Here is a 13,054-nt window from a genome sequence, read left to right on the forward strand (position 1 = left end):
ATCATGCTCTAGTTAGGGTTTAATGGACTTTATCTGCATCCTAAATTCTGTGAAGATCCCTTATTATCTAACCTTTCCCTGCTGCTGGCTTATAAGGGTCACATCAGGCTCTCTCACAGATACCAAATACCCTTCTCTCTTCATGGTCACAGCTGAGAGTTCAGAATGAAAGTGATGCTCCAGATGGGAAACTAGTATCTTCTTCTAAGGATGAAATAAATAAATGTCACTTATATATAGGCTGTTACAGCATCTCCCAAGAGTGTGTGGGAGAGTGGATTAGGCCCAGGAGCCATTCCATGGCAAAGGAGGTGAGTGACTAAAAATAAAAAGAACAAAGCACATTTAGGACAATTCCACTAATTAGGAACTATTCATGTTCATCAATTTTGTATCCTCTTAACCATAGGATCCAGGTAGGTTTTTAATTCTGAGACGGGGCGACCATTAGGGCATGAGAAATGCTATTGATCTCGCCCTGCACCCAAGTGAGCTATCCACATGTCTCATTCTCTCCTCCTCTTGTATGTAAATGATGTTTTGTGGCCTATCCTGTGCACTCACAGTAGTGCACAGCAGTAGAAGATGCTACATATCTGTATTGAAATCTGTGGGAAAAAATTCTACAGTATATGTAGTATTTGTGAGAGAAAAGAGACTCTGTCTTATTGCAGGAGCTGTCTTTGTTATAATGCCTGTACAGTGCCAAGCACAATGGGGCCAAGACATTTTTAAATCAGCAGGTCCAGATAATTTGCATCCAAAAGTTTTAAAAAGCTGACTGAGGAATTAAGTGTACCATTAATGTTGATTTTCTGTAAGTCTTGGAACATTGGGGAAGTTCCAGAAGACTGGAAGAAAGCTAGTGTTGTGCCAATATTTAAAAAGGATACATGGAATGACCCGGGTAATTATAGGACTGTCCATCTAATGTCGATCCCAGGCAAGATAATGGAGTGACTGATACAGGACTCAATAAACAATTTAAGGAGGGTAATATAATTGATGCTAATCAACCTGGATTTATAGAAAATAGATCTTGTCAAACCAACTTGATTTCTTTTATTTGATGAGATTAAAAATTTGATTGATAAAGGTAATAGTGTTGAGGTAATAGACTTAGACTCCTGCAAGGCTTATGACTTCGTACCTCTTGATATTTTGATTACAAAAACTAGAACAATATATAATGAACATGGCACACATTAAATGGGTTAAAACCTGGCTAATGATAGATCTCAACATGTAATTGTAACCATGGACTCATCATTGAATGGGTGCATTTCTAGTGTGGTCCCACAAGGATCAGATCTTGGCCCTATACTGTTTTACTTTTTTTATCGATAACCTGGAATAACACATAAAAGCATCACTGATAATGTTTGCAGATGGCACACAAATTGGAGGAAAGGTAAATAATGAAGAGGACAGGTCACTGATAGAGCAATATGGATCACTTGGTAAACTGGGTTCAAGCAAACAATGTGCTTTTTAATATGGCTAAATGTAAATGTAGGCATCCAGGAACAAAGAATGTAGGCCATACTACAGGTTGGGAAACAGTGACACAAAAATATTTGGGGATCATGCTGGATAACAGCTGAACGTGAGGTCCCAATGCAACGCTGAGGCCAGAAGGGCTAATGCAATCCTTGGAAGCATAAAGAGGAAAATCTCGAGTAGGCGTAGAGAGGTTATTCTATCTCTGTGTTTAGAACTTGTGCAACCACAGCTAGAACACTTTGTGTCCAGTTCTTGTGTCCACAATTCAAGAAGGAAATTGATAAATTGGAGGGGGTTCAGAGAAGAGCCAAAAGAATGATTAAAAGATTAGAAAACATGCCTTACTGTAGTAGTTTCAAGGAGATCCATTTATTTAACTTAACAAAGAGAAGGTTAGGGTTACTTGATTACAGCCTGTAAATATCTCCCTGGGGAACAAATATTTGAGAATGAGTTCTTCAATCGAGGAGAGGAAGGTGTAACATGATCCAGTGGCTGGAAGTTGAAGCTACTTTAATTCAGACTGGAAATAAGGTGCAATTTTTTAATAGAGAATAATTAATCATTGGAACAACTTACAGCGGTTATGGTGGATTCTCCATCACTGACAATGCTTAAATCAAGACTGGGTGTTTTTCTAAAAGCTCTGCTCCAGGAATTATTTAGGGAAAGTTCTATGGCCTGTGCTATGCAGGAGATCAGACTAGATGATCACAATGGTCCTTTTCTGACTTTGGAATCTCGGAATTTCAGAATCCCCCCAAGTCCTACCACAATACCTATAATAGATTAGATTGTCTAATGCATTTTCACCAGAGGCAAAGTTAAGACAGCAATTCACCCTTAAAATTAGCATTTTTCAATGTTTAAGTGCTTATTAATGCAATCTTAATGTTTTCTTAACATAGCAAATTGGTTGTATGTCAGGGTGGGGGAGGGGACGTGAATGTATTTGTGACAGGTTCGGTCACAGAGACCCCCTTGGGACTGTCACCTGATGTGTTCAGCGTACCTCTGAGCCCGTTTTCTCTGCCAGTTTGGGCCTTCAGAACCCTGCCTTGTTGAGCCAGATACGCTAATCTACTGCAACACAGACCCAGGGTCTGACCTAGGCTCCCAAAGCTGCAGACTTAACTGAAAACAGCTCAGCAAGTGCTCCTGTCTCCAGCACCCAGACACCCAGCTCCCAATGGGATCCAAAGCCCAAATAAATCCATTTTACTCTGTATAAAGCTTATACAGGATAAACTCATAAATTATCTACCCTCTATAACACTGATAGAGAGATATGCATAGCTATTGGTGCCCCCAGGTATTAATTACTTACTCTGGGTTAATTAATAAGCAAAAGTGATTTTATTAAATATAAAAAGTAGGATTTAAGTGGTTCCAAGTAATAACAGACAGAACAAAGTAAATTACCAAGCAAAATAAAACAAAACACGCAAGTCTAAGCCTAATACAGTAGGAAACTGAATACAGGTAAATCTCACCCTCAGAGGTGTTCCAATAAGCTTCTTTCACAGACTGTATTCCTTCCTAGTCTGTGTTCAGCAATCACTCACACCCCTGTAGTTACTGTCCTTTGTTCCAGTTTCTTTCAGGCATCTCTTTGGGGTGGAGAGGCCATTTCTTAAGCCAGCTGAAGACAAAATGGAGAGGCTTCCAGGGCCTTTTATATTCTCTCTTGTGGGCGGAAACACCTTGTTCTTCTGTGCAAAGTCACAGCAACAAGATGGAGTTTGTAGCCACCTGGGCAAGTCACATGTCCATGAATGATTCAGCTTTTTGCAGGCCAACACCATTGTTCACATGTTAGTTTGAATGTTCCCAGGAAAGCTCAGATGTGGATTGGTGTCTCCCAAAGTCCATTGTCAGTTAAGTGTTTCTTGATTTGCACTTACTGAGAATAGTCCTTTCTCTGATGCTTCACTGAGGCTACTTAGAATCAAACACATTGAGATACAAGTACATAGCTAATATTAATAACTTCAGATACAAAAGTGATACACACATACAGACAGCATAATCATAACCAGCAAACTACAACTTTTCCATAGACACCTCACTTGACCTTCTCTGAACAAGACCTGGTGCAATCATAGGACCCTGGTTGCAACAATGATCTATATGGTCACAGTTCATGTCAATAACGTCACAGTAATTATCTGTGGTCACCTAGGGCTTCCTTGGTGTCACTGTGCTGCACACCATGGTTGCTCAGAACTTCACAGCATCAGTGAGAGAAGTTGGTTCCTCCTTCTCTGAAAGCACAGAACCCCAACCACATGATCTAGAGAAGAATCTCTCTTAGATGGGGGCCTATAACACAGAGATGAGCAGTTCTGATTCTAGCCAGTAGGGGCAGCAGTGCACATTACAACACAATGTAAATGCAATTTAAAATGTACTCTGTGTTAAACATGTCTTTCAGATTCTCCCCCCATCCCCAGGCATTCAAAAACCATGAGTCAGGTCCCTCAAAAATTATGACATTTGCAAACCATGAGATTTTTTTAAAAAAATTATAATAAATTTTTGGATTATTTTTTTATTTGCTTTCTGGTTTGTAACCCATTAGGTGCACTTGGATCATATTTTCAAGCTTTTCTGCAGAACCATGAGAGATAGAAACTTATTTTTTTTAAATGAAAGCTTTGATTCTCACATGATTCCAGAAGCTTGGACTTCAAGAAAAACAGCAAATATGAGACTCTCCAGCACTGCTCTCTACCTACACCTGAATTAGGGCCCAGATCAATCAAGAAAGCAGGGTTCCACAAACTCTTCTTGGCCTGTGTGTATGGGTGGGGTGGAAGATGACAATTACTGTAAAGATTGGGTGTTGGATAGGATAGGATCAGACATGGGCCTTCAGAAGTCTGGGATTCTCCTAGTACTGTCAGACTACAGTGGCATGATTAAATTAGGCCCTATCTCTGCGGCTGTCTGATCTCTGAGTTACTCACTGACAGGTGATTTTGGGGAGTTTCCCCCCTAAACTCCAGTCTATGCTAGAGTACATACCAAGGCAGCCCCTAGCTCACACTCGTCCACTTCAAGAGTGCACATGTTGACAATCTCTCCCAGCCCACTCCTGGAGCACACGTCAACCGTCACCAGCACATGCTGCTAAACTTTTACATGAAGCAACTCTGCACTCTCTCCCCTGACATCATGTTCAGCTCTGCTTAGTTACCTCTTCCTACAACCCACCCACACTTACCCCCTCTGTGCCCTGCAGGCACAATTGTTTGTGGCACACATGATAGCTGCATGTGTGGAATGTCCTGTCTTTCTGCTTTCCCCTCTTTGAAAGTGATGCAGGGAAATCCTTCCCCTCACACACACTTACGGATGCAATGGACATACAAATCTCTCTGTATAAAATAGCCGGGATCACTTCTCTATTTTTAGTCTGCCTGGAAATGTTTTCCTTGCTGTGCATGTCTTCTGACACTGATTTCCAGTACTGTTTTGTGGTTACTGTTTGTTTTTGTTTTTCATCATAAAAAGCCCCACAAAGGCAAATATCTTTGATTCTCTTGTCCCAGGGATCAGAGTGGAGGTAAGGAGGAAACAATGGCACTCAAAACATGCCCACAACCCCAGCTCCACCCATAATCCCAAGGCTAGCTGGATATTTCTGCTAAAATGATCAACAGACATTCGACAGTGCAAGTTTCTGATATAATCATTAGGATTCTGAGAGAACATCCCATTAAAATGGAAATGGACAGCTCACACCTCCGAGTCTGTCTGCAGACTCAGACAGGTGGCCCTGCATCAGGCATATTCAGTGGTTTTCTTCATAATCATTGGGGCCAGAAACAAGTAATGCTTGAACACTGCAGAAATCTGTTGGAAGCTCTGGTACAGATACCACCCCTCAGTGGCACAAGCCCACCCCGTGTGCCTATTATACTAAGTGCTTATCTAGCATAATGGATCCAACTGCATTATTTCCTTTTATTGATTGCTGTTTGACTCCCGGGGACAGCTCCAGTAAGCATAGATGAGGCTGAGTGAAATAACAACTAATCTATTGCTGTGCCAGTATCTTATGTTAGGTGCATGGTAAGTGTTTCCTGCTATGCCTCAAATAATTTGTTACTGTCACCACTGTAATAAAGAATGAAGTGCTAATTCTGGGCAGCAGCTGGAAACTTTATGGTGTTTGATTTCTGTATTCACCCTGTACGTTGCTAAATTCAAGGCACGTTTGAACAATTTTACAGCACAACGTGTGCGTCACTGGCTCTTGTTTAAGCTCCATAATAAAGCTGGCTAACTCAAAACACAGTAGGCAAGTGAAAGAGAATGTACAGAAACAATGAAATGAGAGCAAGAGGCAGAGCTTGGATGTAAGACAGAGAGAGAGAGAGAGAGAGAGAGAGAGAGAAAGAAAAGAGTGGAAGAAGCAGCATCAGGAAGGGGAGGGAATTCTGGAGAGCACAATTATTTCTTTATCTTGATTCTCAGCAGAACCTCTGTTTCTGGATCAGGATGACATGCCCTTCCCCACTGATTCTGCTTTTGAACTGGGCTCATGCACCCTTCCAGCTGGCTCCGCATAGCACTTGTTCTGAAAAAGATTTAAATGTATAAACCCTGGGAGCTCTGGGATTAAACTGTTACGGCCACAGAACTGTCACTCCAATGTCTATATAAACAGCATGTGTTTGGCTTGCATCCATAGGGGGCTTGCCCCCCAGGAATGATTTATTTAAAGAGCTCCAGTATTGCCAAGACTCGCCATTTTATTGCAAGTCTTGCAATATTTCATGTTTTTTTTTTAATATCCCATCTCTGCAAATACTCTGGTTAGGTGAGAATCTCTACTTTTTTTTTTTTTTTTTTTAAGAAGTTTCTAGCTCTCCGGGCTGCGGAGAAAAGCTTGAATGTGTCCCAAATGCACTCTGTCGGCTCAGCAATCAGAAGGCAATTCTTTTAATTTCATAATTTTTAAGCCATTCTCATTTTGGGTGGGGCTGACTCGCCATTTTTGAACACTTGGGGTTGGCAATACTGGGGCTCCCACCAAAGAAGCATTCCACAGCTCTCTTCAGCTCGGTAGCTGAGAAGGCAGTAGCAGGAATGGAGACCCACAAGTGCCCCCTGTGAGCCGGAAAGGGGAGAGCCAGTTGTACCCCCCACAAAATGGAGAACTGACAGAACAAGGAGAAATAGCAGTGCTCTTAGGGGTTAGTTCATTCTCATCTCTGTGCAGGCCAAATCCTGCCCTAAATTACATCTCTGCAACCTTATGGATTCAATAGGGTTGCACAGGTGTAATCAAAAAAAGATTTAGCCCCAGAGTTAGGTACCGAAATACCTTTACAAATCTGGGCCTAAATGCTTAGTCTGTGTTCCTGTTGGTCCTGGTATTTGCACAGCACTTACCTCACAACTAACCATTCCAGCTGAAACGTGCCCTGGAGTGCTGTCAATGACATCTGAAGTTGGGCAGCAGACTATTGCACCTTGCTTTCAAACAGATGATGTGGGCTGTGTCTTGCTTTAAGGGGTATAGCTTGGGAAGAAGGACAAGAGTGGGATTTAATTCACTCCCTTCTTCTGTCCTGTGGAAAGGTAGTGACTTATAAAGCTTCATGTCTTATGAGCCCTGTAGTGAGTCTATATTGGAAACAACTGGGAGGTGGGCGGGCGCCGGCCTGGAGCGGGTCGAGCCCATCCGGAGGCCGGAGTGGGTGGAGCTAGGGAGTTCTGAGCCCGCCCCTCAGAGGGTCAGGTGGCGACCCGGAAGTATAAAACCGGGCCCTCGGAACTCAGTCTGGCCCCAGCAGCCGGAGAGACCAGACGTCTCCAGCCTAGCTCAGGGCTGGGAAACCTCCGCGGCCCGGAGTGACCCCGAGGAGCCGCCGGGCCTGTCTGGCGCCCGCTACCCCGAGGAGCCGCTGGGCCTGCCTGGCGCCCGCTACCCAGAGGAGCCACCGAGCCTGCCCTGCGCCTCCTATCCCGCACTTGCCAAACCATCCCTGGCCGGACGAATCCATGGTCCAGGATCCCCCCGAGGCTGATGCCAGCACCCACGTAGGCCCAGAGGGGGAGTCTGGAAGTAGCCTGGGGGCAACCGACCCCATTCTGGCTGCAGCACTGCCAGAGCCGATGCCAGTGTGTTGCGGCCAGGATCCCCACTGACGAAGCAGCGGGTCTTCTGCCGCTGCTAAGGCCCCGGGCTGGGACGCAGTGGAGTGGGAGGGCCTGCGTCCCCCCTGCCACCCAACCTGTGAGTGGCAGTCTCCCCCTCTCCCAGGCCTGTTGGGGCTCAGGCCTATTACTGTGGCTCAGCCCTGCCTGAGGGCCTGAGCTCTGCCTCATTGTTTGTTGCCCCCCCCCCGACCTAGGGCCTGGGCTAAATACTTTGTTCACTGTTGCTCAACCCTGACTAAGGGTCTGAGCCCTGACCTAATGCTGGTGCCCGCCCTGAGCCGGGGTAGGGCGTCCTGTATCTTTCAGGACTGCAAGGGCTGCCGGGCGAGACCCTGCAGCCAGACAAAGCACTCAAGCCCCAGCAGGTAGTGAGTCGGTGTGGCTCCCCGCCACCCCGGAGCGGGTCGAGCCCCGGCCAACTCCTGTACGAGCCCTTTTGAGAACTTGCCCCATGATGGAACAGCCAGAGACTCTGCTCTCATTGAAGTCCTTGGCAAAACTGTGATTGACTTCACTGATTGTAGAGTTAGAACAATGCTGAAAGCTTTTGAAAATCCCACCCAAAAATGCCAACCTGGCATGTTTCCTAAAGCCATAGGGTAACCAGTATCTAATTCACTCACTTTGTACCCTGTATCTAGCAACGTCTCATTCAGCCTTAGCTAATCAGTTTCCTCCAGACCCGAATATTTTAATTGCATTCTGTTACATAGTGATACAGGTAATGGCAGGAAATCTCCACTTTGCTTATATCAACTCTGAAAACACTGATATCTCTCCCACTTCCAACTGGCTGTTAGGAAACCATTTCAGTCTCTAAGGGATTGAGGAACAGTCTTCAGGGAAGATGAGGAATAAAGTACGTAGACACCAAGGTGATCCTTGCCTTTATAAATAAACACAGATAGAAAGGAAAGAACCCAAGTTAGGCAGAGAAAACCCACAATAAGAGAGTCCAGATTTGTTGGCTTTGTGTCATGGTTAGAAGAAAGGATGGGGAACCAGAAGGAACCTGGGCTTGAATCCTGGCTGATCACCTGTTTTTTCTTTCCATTAACAGTGAACCCTATGCTGTTATACAACCTCCTTGTTGTGCCTCAGTCAGTTCAAATGGAAAAGTGGGGGTGAAAACCAAAAATAAATTGCCACCAAAATAACCCACTCCAATCTCCAATCCCCAGGGAATTGCTGAACGAGACTGTTTGTTCCACTTCAGAATAGCTTTCAGAGGTTATTTTAATCCCCTTTTAGCTGCAAATATCATTTATCAGAAGAAGCATGGGCTGGTTGCCAGCTCTTTCAGAGCTTTGACAGTCCAGAGGGGAAAAGGGTCTCAAAAATAACTGGCTGCCCTTCTACTGCATATTTCCCTGCCCAAGGGATAGTTGGGATGTAATAATGGGAAACAGTCATCTGATGGAGCAGAGCCCAGGGACTAGTATTGTTTGCTTGGAACCAAAGATTCCTGTGTCATATTCACTAGTTAGTTCCCAGGCTTCAGAGCTTCCTGTCACTGGTGTTAATGTCTTCAAAATCAACACAACAATCATTAGGAGGCAAGAGGCATGGGACTGGATGAGCAAAGGGCTATGGAGTCTTTCATTTCTAGGTCACTGGTCTGAATATGAACCTAGCTAATAGTGACCATCTTATGGCCCCATTCAGTGGTCTCAATGGGTTGATAGTTTCAACCCGGTTCATAGTAGATGTATCCATTTTTATATTTTTTTTAAAAGCATAATATTTTACACTAACTGCCATTTCCAGCGGAGAAGCAAAATACGGAACAGGGCACAAAGCCTGAACCATTTTCCTCTGAGCCATGTTGACAATGGACAGATTATGGGAAGCTTCTCTACTTCTGTGGCTAAATAAAAGGCTTCAGACTCCAGTGCTGTTATCCTGGCATCTTTCACAAGCACCAACTTAATTTTAAAATGTTCTAAGAATAGACTCTGAGCTGTGGCTGATCATCAGATTTCACTGCACAGGGGGAGGTAGGCAGAAATGAAAGGGGTGACAGGTGTGTGTGTGCGGTGGTTTGGTGGGAGAGGTGAGCGGAAGGACTTGAGAATTTTTTTTTTCTCCCCGGAAAATGTTGCTACGTGCTGGATTTTGTTTTTGTCATTGTCTAGTGTTTGCATTGACTTTGGAAGTTGTCTACAATGGGAACTTCAGCCAAAGAGTCTTTCAACAGCGGAGTGCTTTAAAAGGGGCATCTGAAGTACTGGTCACAAGGGGAGCCACAAGCAAGTACTAAATAAATCTGGGTGAATGGATGGATCATGGGGGCCTGTACCAATCTTGGGGAGAGTATGGAGAGGAGGTCCCTGGGCAAATATGTTTATAATGGCTATGAATTATTTGCACCTAATTTTTCTTTTGACTTGATACAATAATACCCATTCCCATCCCAATAACTAAGGCCTGATTGTATTTCTTGCCCCATCTTGCAAATTCCTGTATTTTGCAAAGCATGGTATAAATTGCAAACAGGGCCGGCTCCAGCATTTCTGCTGCCCCAAGCAAAAAAAAAAAAGATCGGCGGCGGCAATTTGGGGGGAAAAAAAATAATAAAGCTGCGATTGGCGGCGGCAGTTCAGCAGCAGGTCCTTCGCTCCTAGAGGGAGTGAGGGACCTGCCGCCACCGAATTGCTGCAGGTGCCACCCTTCTCCCTTGGCTGCCCCAAGCACCTGCTTGTTAAGCTGGTGCCTGGAGCTGGCCCTGATTGCAAACTGTTATAGAAGCTGACTTCATACTGCATTAGTAGACACTGATAAGCCATGCCCATCCTGGTAACATCCTTGTTTCTTTATATTCCTAATATGTTTCAAGGAAGGGACTAAAATAAGTAAAAACAAAATGTAAGTGATAGAAATAGAGCTGCTCAAAAATTTCAAGATTTAGTTAAAAAAAGGTCAGTGGATATGTTTTCATTTTTTCACCAGCTAGGTGTGAAAATACAGTTGCCCAGGGAGAATGGAGTGGCATATGCTTTTGTTTTTTACAAGTTTAAATGAGGGTATTGCTCCTAAGTGGACTAATGGGTCTGCCAACCTGTCATTTGTAGAACCCTGTCACACTCACTGCAGAGTGAAGGCACCGTGACTTGTGCAGCTCTTCCTGTAGATAAAAAATTATTGCTGGCTTGTGTTACATCTTCTGAAATCCAACAAACCAAATATTATTTTTTTAATGAAGTACAAATGTACTTTGATCATAAGAATAAGAAAAATAAGGTAACAGCAAAGATAAATCTACTCAGCACAGTGTATTTACCAGTTATATCCAATCCCATGTCATTCTTTGGTTCTGGCTCCATATACAGAGTGTCCCATACCTTGAAGGTAAAATAATGTAGATTGAAATGAGAGTGGGAGATCACCATGCAAGTGGGGTGGAGGGACTGCTCCCACGCCAAGGAAAGGAGGAGTTGTATTCTCTCTCCTCCCCTCTACTTTAACCTCAGTTTAGAGGTGCATTATACATACAAAGTCACCCCACAGTTCAAGCTCCATCCACCATTGGTCTGAAACAGAATCCCAGTTCTGAACACCCCAAAACTTGGTGGACCTTCAAATCTCAATCCATACTTTGCTGTTCAGACCAAACCCTGATATAAAAACTGAGTGTCCCTGTGACCCAGAGGGACAGGCCCTGCAAGTGGACCTGAAGTTCTTTGAAACCTGCCAGGGACTCCATGTGGATTATGGGTGGCACCTGGTAAGCTAAGTCCTGCACAAAAGTTGTTATTTTTCAAACATGTTTTCTCTGTAATGCTTTTGTTTGAATAAATAAGACTGACTTTATGAAGGCTGGCTGGTCACTGCTTAACCTTGTCATTGCACCTGAGAAAACAGGGCTGCAGGTGCTGAACTAAATTCAGATCTTCTGAGGCGATCACAGTGAGTTGCAGGAGTGTCATGGAGTCACCAGGCAATGCTCTGGAACTACTTTATATGGAGCTAGTCAGGACTCTGGGGGAGCCTCCTCTCCATGAGCAGACTGTCTCCAGGGCAACAAGCTTAGAATCATAGAATATCAGGGTTGGAAGGGACCTCAGGAGGTCATCTAGTCCAACCCTCTGCTCAAAGCAGAACCAATCCCCAATTTTTGCCCCAGATCCCTAAATGGCCCCCTCAAGGATTGAACTCATAATCCTGGGTTTATTAGGCCAATACTCACCACTGAGTTATTCCTCCTCTCCTTTGAGCTATCCTTCCACCCCCCTTACACAGCTTCGACCTTCCTGGGTCTGTCCTAGGAGCATTCAGCATCCCCTTCTCACACCATGCGCTTCCCACAGCGAGTCCGCCGAGGCAGGGCTCCTGGGGAAGCCAGTGGGCCTTGCACCCCAATTCCACAGTCATATGTGACTTTCAGCCAGCCAGTAACACAGAAAGTTTATTAGATGACAGGAACACAGTCCCAAACAGAGCTCGTAGGTACAGAGAACAGGACCCCTCAGTCAGGTCCATCTTGGGGGTTAGGGAGCCAGACCTGGTTCTGGCCTCCCTCCATTTCCCCAGCCATCTCCAAACTGAAACTCACCAGCCCTTCCTCTGGCCTTTGTCTCTTTCCCGGACCAGGAGGTCACCTGATCTCTTTGTTCTCCAACACCTTCAGTTGGCACCTTGCAGGGGGGGGCCCAGGCCATCAGTTGCCAGGAGACAGGATGCCAACCGTTCTCTGTGCAGACACCATCACACTGGCCCGCTAAGGCTCTGCAACACTCACACACCCTTATCCCACCACCTAGATACTTAAGAAATGCATAGGGGAAACTGAGGCACACACACAGTATTCAGAGAAAACATTAAGAACATTCCCACTTCATCACAAGGAGGCATTGCAGCCTAGGCTAGAGGGAAAGTTGCAGGATTCCTCCTCAAGAAGATTAGTAGCTAGCGGCCGAAGACCAAAGTGGCCTGTCCTCAAGAAAGCCATGAAGAGGTCAAAGGTACAGTTAGCTCTGTAACTCTGACAGCCTTGTCACATCTGCTCTCTGGCCCTCATGCAATTAAATGTCTCCATTGGATGAAATTCAAAACGTTTAATTGTGGTGGGAAACGTTGATGCCACAAGCGGATCTCTAATCTGGGGAATAAAGGGCTCAGGGTTTCTTTGCTGCTACATCCACGTATATGTACTAGGCATCTGAGACATCTCAAAAAGTTATGACTTCTCAATGTACAGGTGCTGTGATTGATGGGGACACCAGGTTTTACATGTAAAATCCATATTTCAGCCCAATGTTAATGGTATTACTGATAAAGGAAAGAAGTAACACATTAACCATTTAAGAGCCTGATCACCACTGACTTTTATGGGCTTTGGATCTAGCCTTAATCCCAAAATTCAGGGCAACGAACATGG

General features: G+C 44.7%; 1 long non-coding RNA gene across 1 annotated transcript in view; it reads right to left on the reverse strand.

Moving 5' to 3' along the window:
• Positions 1 to 2,887: 2,887 nt before the first annotated feature.
• LOC128837481 (uncharacterized) overlaps positions 2,888 to 13,054 on the reverse strand; it is a 32,415-nt gene continuing 22,248 nt past the window's right edge. Inside the window, exons 2-3 of the long non-coding RNA XR_008444948.1 lie at positions 6,907 to 7,036; positions 2,888 to 3,441 (exon numbers count right to left, since the gene is read on the reverse strand). This is a non-coding gene — a long non-coding RNA (uncharacterized LOC128837481). The remainder of the gene's footprint in view (positions 3,442 to 6,906; positions 7,037 to 13,054) is intronic.

This window comes from Malaclemys terrapin, chromosome 4 (assembly GCF_027887155.1).
Source record: "Malaclemys terrapin pileata isolate rMalTer1 chromosome 4, rMalTer1.hap1, whole genome shotgun sequence".
NCBI classification, from domain to species: domain Eukaryota; kingdom Metazoa; phylum Chordata; order Testudines; family Emydidae; genus Malaclemys; species Malaclemys terrapin.